At 42.3% G+C, this 17,024-nt stretch overlaps 1 protein-coding gene across 2 annotated transcripts in view; it reads left to right on the top strand.

Annotated features, from left to right (window-relative positions):
- Window positions 1-4,434: 4,434 nt before the first annotated feature.
- Window positions 4,435-17,024, top strand: part of BCL9 (BCL9 transcription coactivator) — a 685,736-nt gene continuing 673,146 nt past the window's right edge. The window contains exon 1 of one of the 2 annotated variants that reach the window (XM_085621192.1): window positions 4,435-4,742. The gene's annotated coding sequence lies outside the window, so the exon portion shown is untranslated. The remainder of the gene's footprint in view (window positions 4,743-17,024) is intronic. The other variant, XM_085621190.1, reaches the window with a different exon arrangement.

Genomic DNA, 17,024 nt, shown 5'->3' with positions numbered 1-17,024 from the left:
GTGTGAGGGCCCTAGTTTCGAAGAGGGGCATCCCCCTCTCGCCTTTTCCTGTGGAGTATTATACCCCTCAGCAACACTTGGTGTACCTCTGATTCTGTGTATCTTCACGCCTTCAGGAACTGCATACCCTCTTCTTTGTGCTTATCCTTGGGCATGTATGGTGGACCTTGAACATTAAAGCCCCCCGTGTCCCCCTTGTTGATAAACAGGATAAATGGTCACATCATTTTGATAGTGATATTTTCATACATATCTCACAAGAGTCATGACAGTTAATTGGGGAGGTTTCATTACAGAATAAGATTGCTCCTTCTCTTATCCAATCTAAATTATTTTCCATGAATCTTCTGCATTGGACCCCTGCTCGCCTATACAAGTTGAAGCTGAGGGATAATGATCTTTGTTGGAATTGCAATTTGTCTCAGGCACTCTCCACCATATGTTTTTGAATGCTCGTTACTACAATCCTTTTGGGGTTTAGTTTAGAAACATTTATCACTAATCTTTGATATTCCATTGGAACTCTCGTTAACTATTATTTTATTGGGATCGTGGGCTGCATGTACTCCTCTTCCCTTGAATGATACTGATATGCAGCTATTAGATCTCCTTATATCCATTGCTGTCAAAATTATTTTAACTGAGTGGAAATCCTTTAATCTCCTGTCTTATCATACTTGGTGGGCTTGGGTATCATTTCTTCGTGGACCCCATACTCATGTTGAAGAGAAGCATTGTACTCCTTCCATCTCTAATACTATTTGGAAGTCTTTGGATAAATATATAAATCTGTCCTCTCAGGGGTTGGTAGCCCAATATCCTTTTTATCTCTACTTCTTAATTTATTTCCCCCACTGCAGCAGGTGTTCCCATCTATCTATCTATCTATCTATCTATCTATCTATCTATCTATCTATCTATCTATCTATCTATCTATCTATCTATCTATCTATCTATCTATCTATCTATCTATCTAACTATCTATCAATCTAGTTATCTATCTATCCATTTATCTATTTATTGTCCTCTCTCTTCCTTTCTTTCCTTGTTCCTTCTTCTTACTTCTTCTTTCTATCCTGTCGTTTTCTCTTCTTCTTCCTTTCAATCTGATATTTTTTGGTTTCTGTGCAATACAACTAATTTTTTACTATCAATCTAGTATGAGATATTCTTTGGATATTATAGATTGATTTGGTACTATTTGTGATTTCATTATTTTATGACATGAATTCTATCTTTGTGTGTATATTCTCTTAAATGTTTTACTTATTTATTGATCACTTTGTTAAGTTGTATTGCATTGTATTATAACTGTATGAACTCTTACTTTTAAAATAATAAAGATATTGAACAAAAAAAAAGTGAATTATGTGATAATCTTGGCGGGGTAAAAGGGAGTTGAAAGGAAAGGCTGTAGGGTCTCATTTTTTTGTAACACAACCAAATGTAAATTCCTGTGAATGAACCATACACATACAGCAGTCCAGCAAGCAAAAGTGAACCACATTTTTTTGTAAATCTGAAGTGTGATGGAAATAAGATGAAAACAAATCAAGACACTTTAGTGGGTGACGCACAGATGATTAAAACTGATTTCAGCATCATTATTTGTGTACAATATAGTTTTATAAGTAAAATCATTCTAACCAACATAGGGAGTGCTGCAAAATATCACATGGACAATTAGTAATTTATTATTATTTTTATCAAAATAGCGCAAATCAGCCCTTCAAGATGAATAGTGCTTCATTCAGTCTGACTGGGCTGTAAACTGATGTGTGAAGAATAAAAAAGTTTTTGAGGGCTCAACATTATGTCTCCTGTGCATTAATGGACTGAATGAAGCATTATCCATCTTGAAGGACTGATTTGCACAATTTTGATAAAAATAATAATGAATTCTAAATGTCCATGTGATATTTTGCAACGTTCCTATGTTGTTTAGAATTGTTTTAAAAATTGGCAGGGTCCATGAGCATTAGACCCTGTGAGGTGAAGCGCCATTCTTGTGGATAGATTAAAGACTATCGCTTGTGCGGTCTTGTGAAGCTATTACTGCTCTTCTTGAGGTCTTGTAGTTTTATACGTAAACTGTCTGCCTCATTTCCTTTTAAGCTAGGTTGGCCGTGAAAGTTTTTCATTCTAAAAATTGGGTTGTGGTTATAAAAAGTTTGGAAAACACTGCTCTATGCTACTTTATGAGTCATAACTGTGATTGGACAAAACACAGAACTCTCAAAGCACTGCATTAACGACCAGAGTTATCTTACTACTATTATAATCACCTCAAAATTGCTGGACACACAAAGAACTCTGCAGCAGGTGTCTTAAATCCCTAAGATATTTTAATGTGCCGCCTTTGTGACCAATTAAGTAGGCTAGGACAGATTTCAAGTCACATTTGTCCTTGTTGCCAAATTGTTTGCAGCAGATTTTTTTTTTAATGACTGTATACGTTGACTGTCAGACTCTGCTTTCAAGCTCCACCCCTTGTGATTCCCCACCTTTTACTCTGCCACACTTTGACCCCCAATTTATTGGTTTCGGAGTAAATTTTTCAAATACCAACACTGGATAACATTCCAGTAAATGTAGACCATGTGTTATACACAACACACTCAACTTTATGTGTGGTAGAACACTACAGAGACGTTGATTCAATTTACTGATATCGCTTCCTGTAATGTCAGTGAGGGTCAAAGATCATGTGATGATGAGCTCACAAGAGGCGACAAAATGTATCTTCTCCTGAGTTAAAAACACTTGCAACAGCCCATGTCGTTCATTGTCAAATCGCTAATTGATGTGCGTGCTGTTTGTGCATTATTGTGTGCACAGGTATAATAGTGGACATAGTTGTTCATTCTGTGAGAGTTTGCATGAGACTTCTCCCCCAGGGCTGGCTTTAGGGCAGTGCGATCGGTGCAGCTGCACTAGGCGCTGACCTGTCGAAGGGACATTGACCTTGGGGGGAACGGGGGCTGTGTTTAGCAATATCTTATGATTGGAGAAATGAGGGGTACTTTTGCCCCGGTGGTAGTGAGATAATCCAAGGAGGCGGGCATGGGGTGTGGGGACACCAAAAATAATCGTTACACCGGCACCACCGGCCCTGTCCACCACTGCTTATTCTCACTGGTACAGTAGGTACCTTTTACCTGCATATTAACACTATGCCATGATACTTGTCACCTTGGTGACTCTCTGAAGGGTGACACCGATACATAGATGCCAACACTCCAGACTTAGGCAGGCACTTTTTATTTTCTGAGCAGACACTGATGTGTTTTCTCACTCTTAAAATGCCTCTACTCCAATGCAAGGTAACTGGGAAATTAAAGCAGATCGATATTTAACTTTAAATCTGAATCTTGGCTGCTGCCAAACATTTGAATGTTTCTACGTATGAAAGCAGTTTATAAAATTAAAGAGAATAAACCTTTTTTGCCGGAAAGGGATAAAGAACTGTATAGAGGGCAACCTACAGAAGAGCAAGAGACATTTTTTACGATGGGTGGCACTGTTCAAATGAGGGTGCGCTAACAGGTGTGGCGACATACACACAGCATAGTGGGACATAGTGGGACCACAGGAAGGACAGTCTTACGCAGAAGTCAAAACAGGGTGATAACCTCTCAATTCCTTTTGGTAATTTTTTTTTCAATTTAGCCATCTCCCGCATGGAATTGCCTTGGCTTCAATAGAAGTCAATGGGAAAAATACACCCATTTAATTTTTTTTAAGCCTCCCCATTCCTGTTCTAAAATCGTGCCATGCATATTATTGTGCTTCATATCACTGAGGCCAAAAAGCGCTTTTTGGGTTTCTCGCCCCTTAGTTGTGCAGGGTTCAGAGCATGCGGGTTTATAATGTGACTTATGCATCGAGCTTGATTCCTGGGGCTTCATTAAAGCCAAGGGGCCTCGAGAATGCACGCTTTACTTGGAGCTGCTTAGCCTAGTTGAACTCGTGATCCCAACCCGCTAAACCAACAGCCGCCCCCTCCTAAAAAATATGAGTGGTGTTGTGCCCGGGGAAGGACAGCAAGAACACAATGTGTTCGGAGACATTTTTATTAAGTTCGTATTATCTGCTGTGATTTCTCGGTCCTCGGTTCCAGCCCATCTCTTTTGCCATGTCTGGTGCAGCAGCGGAGAACCAGTAGCTCCCCAGTGCTGACTCCCCCCGCTCTTTGTATTTATTTATCTGCCGAGCCTCCGTGTGCAGAGGAGGCTGCCTCCTCCCCGCCTCCGGGTCCCCAGCAGCAGCCGCGCGCTGCCTGTGTCTGCTGCCGGCCAGGCCCAGGCTGCCTGACTGCCTGTCACTGGAGCTCTCCTTGGCCTTCTGCGGAGGGAGGAAGGAGGGGTGGTGGATGGGACGGGAGACGAGGGCGGGGGCGGAGGAGGAATGAGGGAGGGAAAGGAGGTGGGAGGAGGGAGAATGTCTTGTTTGTGGCTTGTCAGCAATTGCTTGAGACAAGCTTCCATGTGTGAAAGCTACTTGGCATGAATGCCTGGGTCGTACCAAGTCTGGCGCGAGGGGGGGAGCCGACAGGCAGGCGGCACGGACCACGGCAGACAATAGGCCCCTAAAGTGTCCCCCCGGCCAAGTTGCTTTGATGTGTGGCGGGTGCCAGGCCGCCGGGGGCCCGTGGATTGCAGGACGGAGGTCTCTCTTGGGCGGCGCGTACTTCTCTCAGTTTCGGGAAAGGAATCTGGAGGCGCGCTCCTGGTGACACAAAGGTAAGCGAGGCTGCATTCCTGCTGCCTTGTTTGCTCAGCCTGCTGCTGCTGCATGCCTGGGAGTGGATCCCGTCGCGAGCTCCGCAAGGAGTCGATCCTATCCTGGGGCTGGGGCCGTGCGCTTGGGTTAGGACTCAGTGGATCCTGGGCTGGTGTTGCCCCCAAAGCAGTGGATCATGTGTCTTCTGTCTGTACTGGATCGCCGTGTTCGGGGTGCTCTTTCGATGGATTCAGGGGGTGCAGCTGTTTTTGAGTGTGCCTTTGACTGGACCCTGGGCAGTGTTTATTCCCTGAACAGTAGATTCCTGGGCTGCTCTCAAGATTCCATCCTGTGGTGCTGATCTCCTTGTGGAGTGGATCTTGGGCTGTGTGCTTACTGTCTGAACCGAGGGTTCTTGGGCTGCTTCCACCTGCGAATTATGAGTTGTTGTATTCTCAGAGAAGTGGAACCTGTGGTTATCAGTAGTGGATCACAAAGTTAATAGTGCTTTCAGAGAGGATCTGGTGATGCAGTTCGCTTTGTGAAGTAGAGCCTGGTCTGGGGTTGCTCGCTGAGCAGTGGCTCATAGGTCTGCTGGCAGGATTGGATCAAAAGGTTGTGGTTGGTTTCTGATCCGTGGATCCTGGTTTTACCATGGCGAGTGGACCTCCAGGCTGTTCTATCTGCGTGGATCCAGCAGTACTGTTCTTTTTTTGGAGTGGATCCTGGGCTGGGATTGGCCTTTAAGCAGCAGATGTCGGGGCTGCTATCAATAGTAGATCAATTTGTTCTGGATACTCTTGAGTTCATCCTGGGACACGGTTCTCTTTGCGGAGTGGTTCTGGGTGCCTTTTATTGGATACTCTGCTAGGGCTGCTCTATATGCAGGGGATCCTGGGGCTGCTGTCTGGAATGGATCACAAGGTATTGGGTGCTTTATGAAGCGTAGATCCTGGCATGCAGCTTTCCTCTTGGAGCGTATCCTGTGCTGGAGTTTGGTCAACATTAGAATATGGTACTTTGTCATTGGATGAGTCCCCAGACTATGGTGCTCATAGAGGACTCCACCCAGGGACTGTGAACGCCATAAATAGTTACTCTTGTTGCTATTCTCTTGGTGGGTGCTGGAGTACAGGAGCCCTCTAAGGAGTTGATTCTTGACAGGGTTGCTCTCTGGAGGGTGAATCCTGAGGCCGTAGGTTCTCTTTGAGGAGGCAGTCCTGTGTTTTTTTTCCCGGAGGAGTAAATCTTGTTTCTGCGGAACTTTTTATGGAGTAGATCTTGTAATGGTGTACTCTTCCAGAGTAGATCCTGGGACTTTAAGTGGTCTCTAATGATGCATCCTGGAACAGGAGGTGTTCTCTGATGTCATGTTGACATTGACCAAAGAAGCCATTGCTCGCTGACACTGAATCTGAAAAACCTATGTCAAGTAGAGTGGATCCCAGAGTTTTGTCTTACAGACCCTGGAGCAACCATCTCCCTCCCAGTAGAAATATTTTGCTATCAAGTAGCTGAGAGGTGCTCTCTGACACTGAGGGTTGCCAAGTCACAACACACCATGTTTCAGGCCCTGGGCTTTAATGTAACACATAGGTGCATTATAAGAGTTGAAGGCAGTTAAATTAATTTAATTAAGTGAATTGTGCAAACACACTTGAAAATATTGATTTTAACACTGATAGAGACTGTGACCGGTGTTCTCGGCCACCATGGAGTGATCCGGCAGCCATGACTGAACCCATGGTGGAGAGCGGATGAGTAACAGTGAAGATGCGCCAGAGCAAAGTCTTGTGCTCCAGGGCCTGGGTAGGCGCACCACAGGAGGCCTGCAACCAAGGGCCATTTGCTGCTTTAATTGCCCTTCATGCCCGTGAGCCGTTATGATTTCTCGTTTAAGGTGCGAGCTGGTCACTCCTACAGTTGTTGTTTTTCTATTTTGATATTTATGGTAGTATTGCCCCTGTGTAGGGCAGGTGCCAGGAAGCAGGAACCAGCACTATGTGAAATGTTTACACCTTACTTAGAGTAACTTGAGGTCTCTTCTTATGTGTTATTTAGTCTGTGTTTCAGGGGAGGGTCTCCTCTTCCTGACCCTGGCTGCAGTCTCATTCCACCACAGACCCCTTTCCCTCCAAAGAGACAAGAGTAAAACGTGTGGAAAGGAAACGTTATTGATTAATTCGGATCTGTCACACAATTACATTTTTTTATGTTTAGACTGGTATTAATCACAACAACATTACATCTGTGTTTTAGTTTTAGAAAGTAAACTCTTTTGTATGTCTCTTTTGACGGCAATCATGTGTTGAAAAACAGTGGGACATCCCCTTTTCTCTTTCTCTATCTCTCTAGTCCCCGCTTTACCTGTGTGAGGTGCAAATGGCTAGAGGGATTTGTTTTTCAGCGGGTGCTCAACAAAACTTCAAACACTTTGCCTCATGAATTCATAACCAAGGCACAAATTAACTAACACCTGTTTGAATGCATTGTTTATTTATTCCTTCGGACTTACTTAAATTCGACATGTTGCAAATGTGTTTTTTTGGTGAGACGGGAGGCTGCCTTTAGAAAAATATACAAAGATTTGCACTGATTTTATATTTGCACATCTTTTTCGTTGGGTGATCATTTTAGACCTGATTTTGCAATATGTTTGCTGGGCTGGGAAAAAAAGTAATAATTGTAGCCTTACTTCAGATTCCTTTGGAACATAGTTTGCTGGGTCCCATATATGATGAACAACGTCTACGGAGATTGAAAACTGTATTTTTCTCAGTTCTCGATTGCCAGCGTTTTGAAATACTTTATAGCAATCCCTCCTTCACTTGTTCATCGTTGTATCGCTTTGCAAATCCTTGACGTTGCATACATCCACATACTTACATACAAAATTAATTAACTGTGCATATTCACCTGTGAAACCTGTGGATTTCGCTGGTGAGATAGCCAGTGGGTCTGGGGGCCGTGCCACGTGGGTCTGTGGGGAACTTGCAAGTGATGTGTTTCGTTCCGCCTCATCCTTTCATTTATCTGAGGTGGACGAGTCTGGGTGCTACACCTGTGTGTCCTTTTCATACTCCGCTCTCCCCCAACCTTTGTCCGTGTGAGGTTAACACACTCAATACCGTTGGGTTTGGTAAAAAGAATGTAAGGCTGGCAAAAAGCAGTATATAAACCGCAAATGGACACCAGAGTTTTTGCATGGGACATATTTGGCGCTGAGAAGTAGCAAAACATTTCACAACAGCAATATTGTGTCAATGACTAGCATATTTGACTTGCGGTCAACCTGCTTGCACAGCTGACATCGTGTCCTGTATCTCATAAAGGACACCCTCCGTCACGATTTTCACACTACACCCCTTTTACCTTCCCAGTGTAAGTAAGATGTTGCCAGTCCCAGCATACCAAGGGCAGTTGGCTCTGAAAAGAGACCCAGCTGAACTTCAACCTCATGACATTGGTTCAGGTGAAAGCGGTGTGCTGGGTATGAGGAAGTCATAGACAAGAATCATCTATAAAATACCTACCAGAACTGGAACCATCTTTTGATGCTTAAATAACAGATAAGTGGGGGATGATAAATATATGACCTGCTGGTTACACTCATCTCTGGGCATTTGGTGTACTCATTCTCTCCATGTTTAGATGTTGAAGGCTACAAACGCCATCAGCTGTTGTCCTTAAGTCCTCTTGCATTGAAAAGTAGAGTTCTCATGGGAAGCGGTGTGGCTCTAAATATTAATAAGACAGCAGACAGAAAACTCTGCTCCACCCCTTACACGTACCTGGCAGGAATTTTACCCGCCCATTTGTAGAGAAAAGAAACCCATTTAGCCCCTAACTGCATTAGCATGGTGTCATTTCTTTTCAGGCGAACATCTTTCCCCATCCATTTGTGGGTTCACGTACAAAGGAAACTGCCCTAGACATGGGAAATTATAATATGTCTCTGATGGGGCTGGCTGGTGCTCTCTTGGACGTGGTGTCACGAATACACACATACTCCATTAAATAAATAGTCAAGACCCAAGTAGGCTTTGATGCTACCTCTAATTCAACTAGGTCTCACTGAGCTAACCAGCTGTACTGAACACCACTACCTTAGCATTTCTTAGCATCACAGGGTGATGTGTGGCAGGACACAACAGGGGGGCTAGATTCAAACTTCATGTTATGGATTTGAAAATGGATGAGATGCAGTAATAAAACATTTGTTGTGTTTTTGTATACTTTGTTGTGGAATTGCCTGATGGTATTGTAGATATAATTTGCACATCCTAAGAGTTGTTTTTATTAATGTACATTTGGAATTAGAAACCGGTTGAGTTAATTTGTGTTCCTCCTTTATTTACACATCTCTACATTGTGGCCACCTGATGTGATAATTCCTGCTCAATAAATAATAGAACAACTACTAGCAAAACAAAAATGATTTCCTCCTATATATAAGACATCTGTGAGATAAAGAATGTAATGTGTGATAATTCAGTGTACTTTTGAGATGTTAGATAGTCCCTCAAGCCTTGCAATAAATGCTCTCTGTAGGAGGCGGAACGATACACTTAACACCCAGTAGGATGAGGTGAAAGACAGATGCTCCTCTGGGTGAGTCAAAGCCAACTCTATGCATATTGTAAAGAACTGATAATAATAGCTCGTGCGGACAACTAGGCTGTGAAGCCAGACCTAAATGTGTGTTACTACATAGGTCCTTTATTGCTTTATATATTAATACCTGCTCTGGTGATATTGATTTTTGTCTTAGTGGTAGATCTTTATACACTTTGGAAACAGACAGTCTAGACACCAAAGTAGAGTAATATTCAACAGCCACTTCTATAGCCCTTTTTATGGATATATGTAAGAGAACTAGTACTTCCATCCCCTATTCTTTCTGCGGATTGAGCTCGTGTGGTCAGTGCAAGGAGCAGCTTTCTCTTTTAACCCCAATGATTTGGTACACAGCATTTAGCACTGTTTGAAAGAATGCAAACTTTGCATTTTCGAAACTCTGAATCATATTGTCTCTTTAATGAATAAGATAAATGCTCCTAATTAAGTTTTCCCATATATTTACATCAATGTATTGTAGTTTGCTAGAGTTTTTTTATGAATGTCAGGTAAGCTTGGCTGTTTAACTAGGTGAAATGTGTGCATACCTCACCCTCCTAACATGCCAGAATGCTTCTATTTACTTCAATAGGGTCACGCTCCTAGCACAACTTGCTCACCTTCCAAAATCTGTTACCACTTTGATTTAAATTCAATGGGAATCACCCGCCACAAACACCTGACTCCACCCATCTTGTGACATAATAAGTTGAGCGGCATCTGAGCATCCTGATTGGATGCTATGATTGACATGTCGAGAGTGTGTACATGTGAGAGGAGTCCATCATTAACAGGAAACGTTGCAGCTGACTAGACCATAGTCTTTGAGGCTGTGCACAAGAGATTCCATAGGGTTGGAATTGTTTCAGATGAAGTCGTACTGGAGCACCACCGCTTCTCCCCGGAGTAGTGGGCCTTCAGGCCTCATACCTTAGGTCAAGGTGGGACCAAAAAGTTGAGATAAACACCCGAAGCATCAGTATTCAGTTACGATCCAGGATTCCATCAACCTGGAATCATTCGGGGCTAAAGCAAAGTTTACTATTCTACTTGCAGTCCACAACATTTTTGGGAAAGGGCAGGTTTGGAGGGCTTATTTATAATCCAACTCACCACCTGGAATATTTGGGGGAAAGTTAAACATTCTGCACATATTTTAAAACAGAGTTTAAATTTAGCAATGTCGGCAGGTACTGCTCTCTGGTTGCTGCTGAAGGCAAAAAGCTACAGATGCTGATTATTTATTTATTTTCGGACAGCTGGATTACCAACGGATTGCATTGTTGGGGTGATGTTGATCAGATATTAAAGTACAGATTCTTTGAGGGCTTTCTTGCCAAGTTACCTAATCAAGTGCACCCTAGCTAGGAAGAGGGTTACTAGGAGACATGAGTAGTAAATAACAGAAGAGAAAAGGTAGGTCTACTAAAATTTTAGTTCCTGACCATATAGTTTGTGTGTATGAATGAGTTCCATATGTTAGAATCTGAAAATGATAAAGGCTCCTTTTATTATTACTTGTAGTTTAAGAAGCTCTTGGAATACAAATCCAGCCAGTCCGACTTGCTGTCAATCATTTGAGTTAACTTAAGTACCATTTAATTGATGAACATTAATGATGAGGCTTAGAAACGGCAGAAGTGTGGTACGAAACACAAGGAGGTATTAGCTCTTACCAATATGCAGTAACCTGGGGTATAGATCGTGTCGGGAGGCCTTTAGAGTTTTGAGAACTGACACTCAACCTCTGATTGTTTTTGCTGTGTCCCGTTTCCTCAACTAAAAAAAAACACCCAAAAAAACAATATAACAATTGGTTATTCAGTGTTTTAAAAGAAATGTATGCTGAATAATCACAGTTTTTTCGCCTTTGGATTTTTCTATAAAGAAATACCAAATGGGGAATGTGTAGTGGTGAGTTGTGTCTGATGCATTGCTGAGGACTTGACCACCAGTTTAAATAATTATTTGATAAGCGAACAACATTGTATTTGTCATAAGATGTTACAACTGTTTTTTTAATCAATGAATGGTCTTTTATGTTTACTATTTTGATATGTGTATTTGCATTATTAAATGGGGTAACTAGATGTCCCGGTTTTGCCAAAAGAAAGTCATGTCCCTGTTTATGAGAGAGGGCCGGATGAACGTGAACTTTAAACACCAGAGACAAAACTTAACTTTTGCAGAGGCCCTCACCTGCCATGGTGCCTCGCCTCATTCAAGCAGCACTGCAGGATTTGATGTGGGCTGAACGAGGTCTGCGTCCATCAGCCATGAGCTCATCAATAGCCTGACCCTGGTGCTCTTGACATCAATGGTGCGGGGGAGGGGATGTTTATCTTTCATCCTATATGTATGCATACTTATGTATGTGTTTGTATATAATTATGTATGTGGATGTGCATATACGCACATACATCTATATGCCTATTTAGATCTATGTATAGATAGATAGATAGATAGATAGATAGATAGATAGATAGATAGATAGATAGATAGATAGATAGATAGATAGATAGATAGATAGATAGATAGATAGATCTAATCCCTGAATTACGTGTCAACATTTAGTCTTATTTCAGTGTCTGTTCCCGGCCTGGTTTTTGGTTCTGAAAATCTGGTCAAACTATTTTGAAAGGTTTTTTTTTTTTTTTTTTTAATGTTTAGCACTGTAATTATAAGGCGTGTGTGTTAAGTGCATGACTTTTATAGATTTTTTTAAACATATGATTAGAAATAAAGTCATAATAAAAAACTTGTAGGGGAAATAAAATACCAGCTGAAACTTATAGACTCCATTGTTGAACAAAATGCAACAGAAATGTTCTCTACAGCATCTCATCGGATGACTGAAACTCCTATGCTAATACTGTATCCAGGAGAAAACATTTGTAACTGGCCAACTGGAACTGCCACCAGTGTTGGCTCCCCCCCCCCCCCCCACACCGAGACGGACCCCCATTCCCGACCCATAGCCTCGCGCAGGACGAGGGTGGCGAGGCAGCGCACGTCCCCAGGCTGCAGGGCCAGCCCACTACTGCTGTGCTTCCTAAAGGTCAAAGCAAGAAAAATGTAGCCGTTTCAGTCCGTCCAGGGCCCCTGGGAATACCCCCTGGAGGAGCGCGGGGCGGGAGGGAAAGGCTGCCTTGCTAATATATGTGCCAGTGGGCCATTTGGTATGGATTTTATGCTCGCCGCTGAGTGAGTTATGGCGGCTCCTCCCCTCGTTCATCTGTGAACATAAAATCCATATGAAGCGGCCCGCCGGGAGCAGCCCTGCTTATCTCACGGCGGCACTTCACGGGGGCCGCTTCCCGCGCTAAACTGGCCACGCGGTGTTTAACGGAGGCTGAGCCGCAGCCCCCCCCCGCATTATCCGTGCATGAACCCAGAAGAGGCCCTTCTTGCCTCACGGTTGTAGATGTGTTTAGCGCGTGCTTTGGGTCTGGGCCTAGCTTGTGTGACGCAGATTCATCTGACAGTAAAGGGAGCGGAAATGCTGCTCATTACATGGCAGTTGCATCTCTGTAGCGCTGCATAACGCTTCCGATGCACCAAAGCGCTTTTGCTGGTTGAGTATTAACAGGCTGCTACATAGGGTTTGGGCCTTGATTGAGAGAGAGCTCATATGGATGACTAAGGGTTTTTAAGTGGGAGGTCTATGAAAGGGGCGCGGCTTGTGTACGCAGAATTTTTTCTAGTGTCCCACCCGACTGATATTTGGTTAGTCTGAGAGCTTTCAGTTATTGCATCCAGATATATAACGCAACAACTCAAATACACCTAGAACCACTCAGGACTATTGCCTTTGCCAATGTTAGTTAGCAGGTAAAAATAAATGAGTACCAAGTATAATTTTGTTGTAAATAATTAATTGAAAATGTTTCATTTTTGAAATTGTGAGGTCTTTGGAAGGAGTAGTGGTCTTCAGTGTTTCAGTCCCTCCATTATACTCACTCCATGTTAGATATGTACATCCTTTTTCTACTCTTTTTTTATTGAATTCTGTGGAATGGGTAGTGGTCGTCAGAGTGTCTCAATCACTCCATTATACTCACTCCATGTTAGAAATTTACATCCATCATGAGCAGGGGAGGGGTTAAAGGTATGGCATTTCACTTGACAAGTGCAGGTACTCTCCCACGCAAAATAAAAAAGTGCCGGTACTCCGCACCGGACAGTTTCGGCCCATTTAAAGCACTGATTCTATCTCTATCCTCTTCAGCACCCTCTTTTCACCCTCTCCTGAATGCACATCTTCCATCACCTTCACATCGCCAGCTCTCAAACATACAACGCACCCACTCACCTGTGAGCACTGTATTCTCTTTAACTTTCGTCTTGTCAATATTTTGACAACTGTGTACCTCCTTCGTACACGTTTGCACAGAATAACAACTACAACAGGAATATGTAACCATTGCTTTGTGTGCTCTGCAGAGAAGATACAGATTGAATGGCCATGTATTTTGAAATCTTTTTTGACCCACTGACAGGCATTGTGAGAATCTCGCACTGCCTTCAGCTTCCGCTGGAGAGCTTTCAATCGTGGCCTGTTCTAGACACCTGGAGGCGACTCAGTTCAAACTATGCACTATATAAGAGTAATATGCTACACAAAAATCCAGAAACACAACACCCTGGAAATAGCTAACACTCTTAGAGAATGCAACATTAAGTAAAACATGTGAAATATAAACCACATTTTAATCGCTGACAGGGATTACATCAAATAATTTTACATTACTTGTTGAGAAATCGATCAGAGTTATTTGCCAGTAAAGTTAAGGACATGAATGTAGGGCCCAATATAGACGTGTTTCAATGTTTGTTTTTAATTTCTACCGCGTCTGAGATGCAGGGGGACCTGGCCCACATAAAGGCATGAATAAGAGCTTGGATTCTCTACAGCAGTTGGATAAAAAAAATGCCACTGTAGGCATATGTGAGACGTGACAGATGTGTTTTGAAGTTCTACAAACCCATGTTATCTAGTGTGTCCCTCGAGCTAGCGGGAGGTGTGATCTAGTCTAGTGTAGATTGTCGACTGCAGTGCACAGAGACCTGAGAGCTAATACCTGCTTCATCACATCGTTCTGTGATGACTTTTCGCTGAAATCAGAGGGTACTGGAAGTGATATCACATGCCATCTGACTCCCCCTTCCCCTCAATGACATTAAAGGAAGTGACATCAGCATTTTACCCTGTTTGTTGATCACATCATCAAAAAAAACAGTTGAAAAGCAAGTGAACATCTGCTCAAATATTTTCAGGTTTCTGCAAGAAAAGGACATAAAATCTGATCAAATAACTGGGTAAATCATATTAAAGTATCATAGATGTAAGCCAAAATGAGTGGCTTAAGTGCAATGTGCATTAAATTGCACACACTGTATTTAAATGCATTATTCCTTCAACATTATGGAACAAGCTTATTGAACTATATAGTGTGTCTGTCCTCCTTACACTCATCTCTCTTGCGTTGCAGTGTGTGAGTCCTAATCACTAGGTCTCCATCTGATCATGCACCTCCCCCTTTGTCCTGATGCTAGGGTATGAACACCCTCACATACCTTAACTTAGTTCCCTCTTTGCTGTTTGTGCATTTAACAGTGATCTGCTTGCTGCATTCATTACTAGGAGATAGGTGAGGGAGTGAGTGACTTGGGCTGGTAGACTTCCTTGCAAAGACTTGCAATTCAGGTGACCACTGTACAAACCAGCCTGTACATTGACTCAGATACTGTGATTATTAACACCAAAATGCAGGCCTGAAGTATTATTAGTTTGTTTACAGGTGCTACTATGGCTGCACTTCATTGGCACCTCAGTCCTCATTTCTTTCTGATGTTTCCACATATGTTTGCTAGAAAATTTTCTGGTATTTTCCAAATTTTCGAAAAATCTATGGAAAATCTGCAAAAATATCCAAAATCAACAAACTCTGCAGATAACTAAGACGTTATACACATAAACATCAGCACCGCCGTTTTTGACTGTTCCTACAAAACACTTACAAAAGATACACCCATACAGTCATTGATGAAACTTGGCGCTTGTTCATAAACCGCTCACAGAGAATCACATTTACAGGTCATTCATCACAGTCCCTATCAGCTAACTGCTAAAACTAGAAACTCTCAAGGCACACTTACTCATAAATGAACAGCAGCCAAGATTGGTTAAAAAACAGGTAGCAAAGCATGGCAGACAGCAAATATAGTGGTAGCAATTACTACCTTTAGTAACCTGTAACATCCCTGCATCCCCATTCTACACAACTTTAGGATGTCTTAGATGCAGACCAAAGAATAATATTCATATCGACATAAAAACCTAGCCATATGCATAGTAGACCCACCATTACATCCTGTAAGTGATGGTACAATTAGGTCTGCATGCACAATTGTCTCACTTCACTGTGTTTTGTCTCAGTGTGTATCTTTTTCCTTCTTGCCTTCAACTCACCAGAGGTAAAGCATTATCATTCTTCTGTTGTGTGAGTGTGTGCGGTACTAGCGTGCCTGTCATTTGTTTGTTGTAAAAAAAATATTTTAGTTGTAAAAAGATGGCAAAGGGGATATACTATTCCAAAATCTGATCTAAAAATAGTGTAAAAATAAAATATGTTTCTTCCTTTCCTAAGATTGTAGTTTCTATGTTGGTGCACTCCAGGTGCAAGTTAAGTGGAACAATTACACTGAGACAGGACCGTTTTTCCTCATCATGTGATGATGAGTACTACTTTGCCCAGTATCATACATGGACTCCATAGGGTCATTGCTATCCCCGATTGTGCCTTGAGTGCCTTCGGTTGATTAAATCCATAAAAGCGCACACAATAAAATAAAAATACGTTCAAAAAGCCTTACTCAGAACCAAGGCGCAAACAATTAACATTGGCCCAATACTTGAACAAAATGTGTCTTTCTAATTCTTAGGATACCTACTCGAAAACATGCGGCATTTAAACACTCTAGCGGACTCGGTAACATCTGGAGGTAAGTTAGGGCAGTCGTACTTGTAGAAAAACTTTTCCAATTAACAGTGGCAGTATAAAACGTTGTCGTAATGAACAATAATGATCACAGAACATCACAAAATGCATGGTATCTTGCAGTAGAAAACTATCACACGTGTAACTCTTCCAATTTATGCCGCCCCTGAGATATACTGCAAGTAACCAATACCAGAGGTTTAACCTAAACCATGTTAAAAGTAAGCAATGGTGAGGTATTCTGACCACCACTAAGTAGGGCTCAACTGAGGGGCAGGATTTTAGTAAAATATACCTCTGTACTGAAGGTTTGGTTTCTCCCTCGGCATACATAATAGAGAGAAAATGTCTCTTGACCCAGTTCAAATCTCTCCTTGTAATCCCTTTTGGAAACACAAATAATTCGGGACGACCCAGCTTTTCTGCTAAAATCTTAATGTAGCAAAGCCACGGGATGCTGACCGCCGTCTCCAGTGACAGGCAGTCTTTTATAATTATCCAGTTCAACTCCAGGTCTGGATTGGTCCAGATCTTGATCCAACAATGGCGAGAGGGCCACCAGGGCAGAGATATACAATATCCCCTGCTCTTCATGGAAAATATACGAGGCCATGGATTGTAGAACAGTTAAGTCTTTTCAAAAAATTGTTCTCCACTATTTGTAAGTCTGTAGCATCCTTATAG

The sequence above is a fragment of the Triturus cristatus genome, chromosome 8, assembly GCF_964204655.1.
Source record: "Triturus cristatus chromosome 8, aTriCri1.1, whole genome shotgun sequence".
In the NCBI taxonomy this organism is placed as follows: domain Eukaryota; kingdom Metazoa; phylum Chordata; class Amphibia; order Caudata; family Salamandridae; genus Triturus; species Triturus cristatus.
The sequence above is the reverse complement of the archived record's forward strand: the minus strand, read 5'-3'. Positions and strand labels throughout refer to the sequence as shown.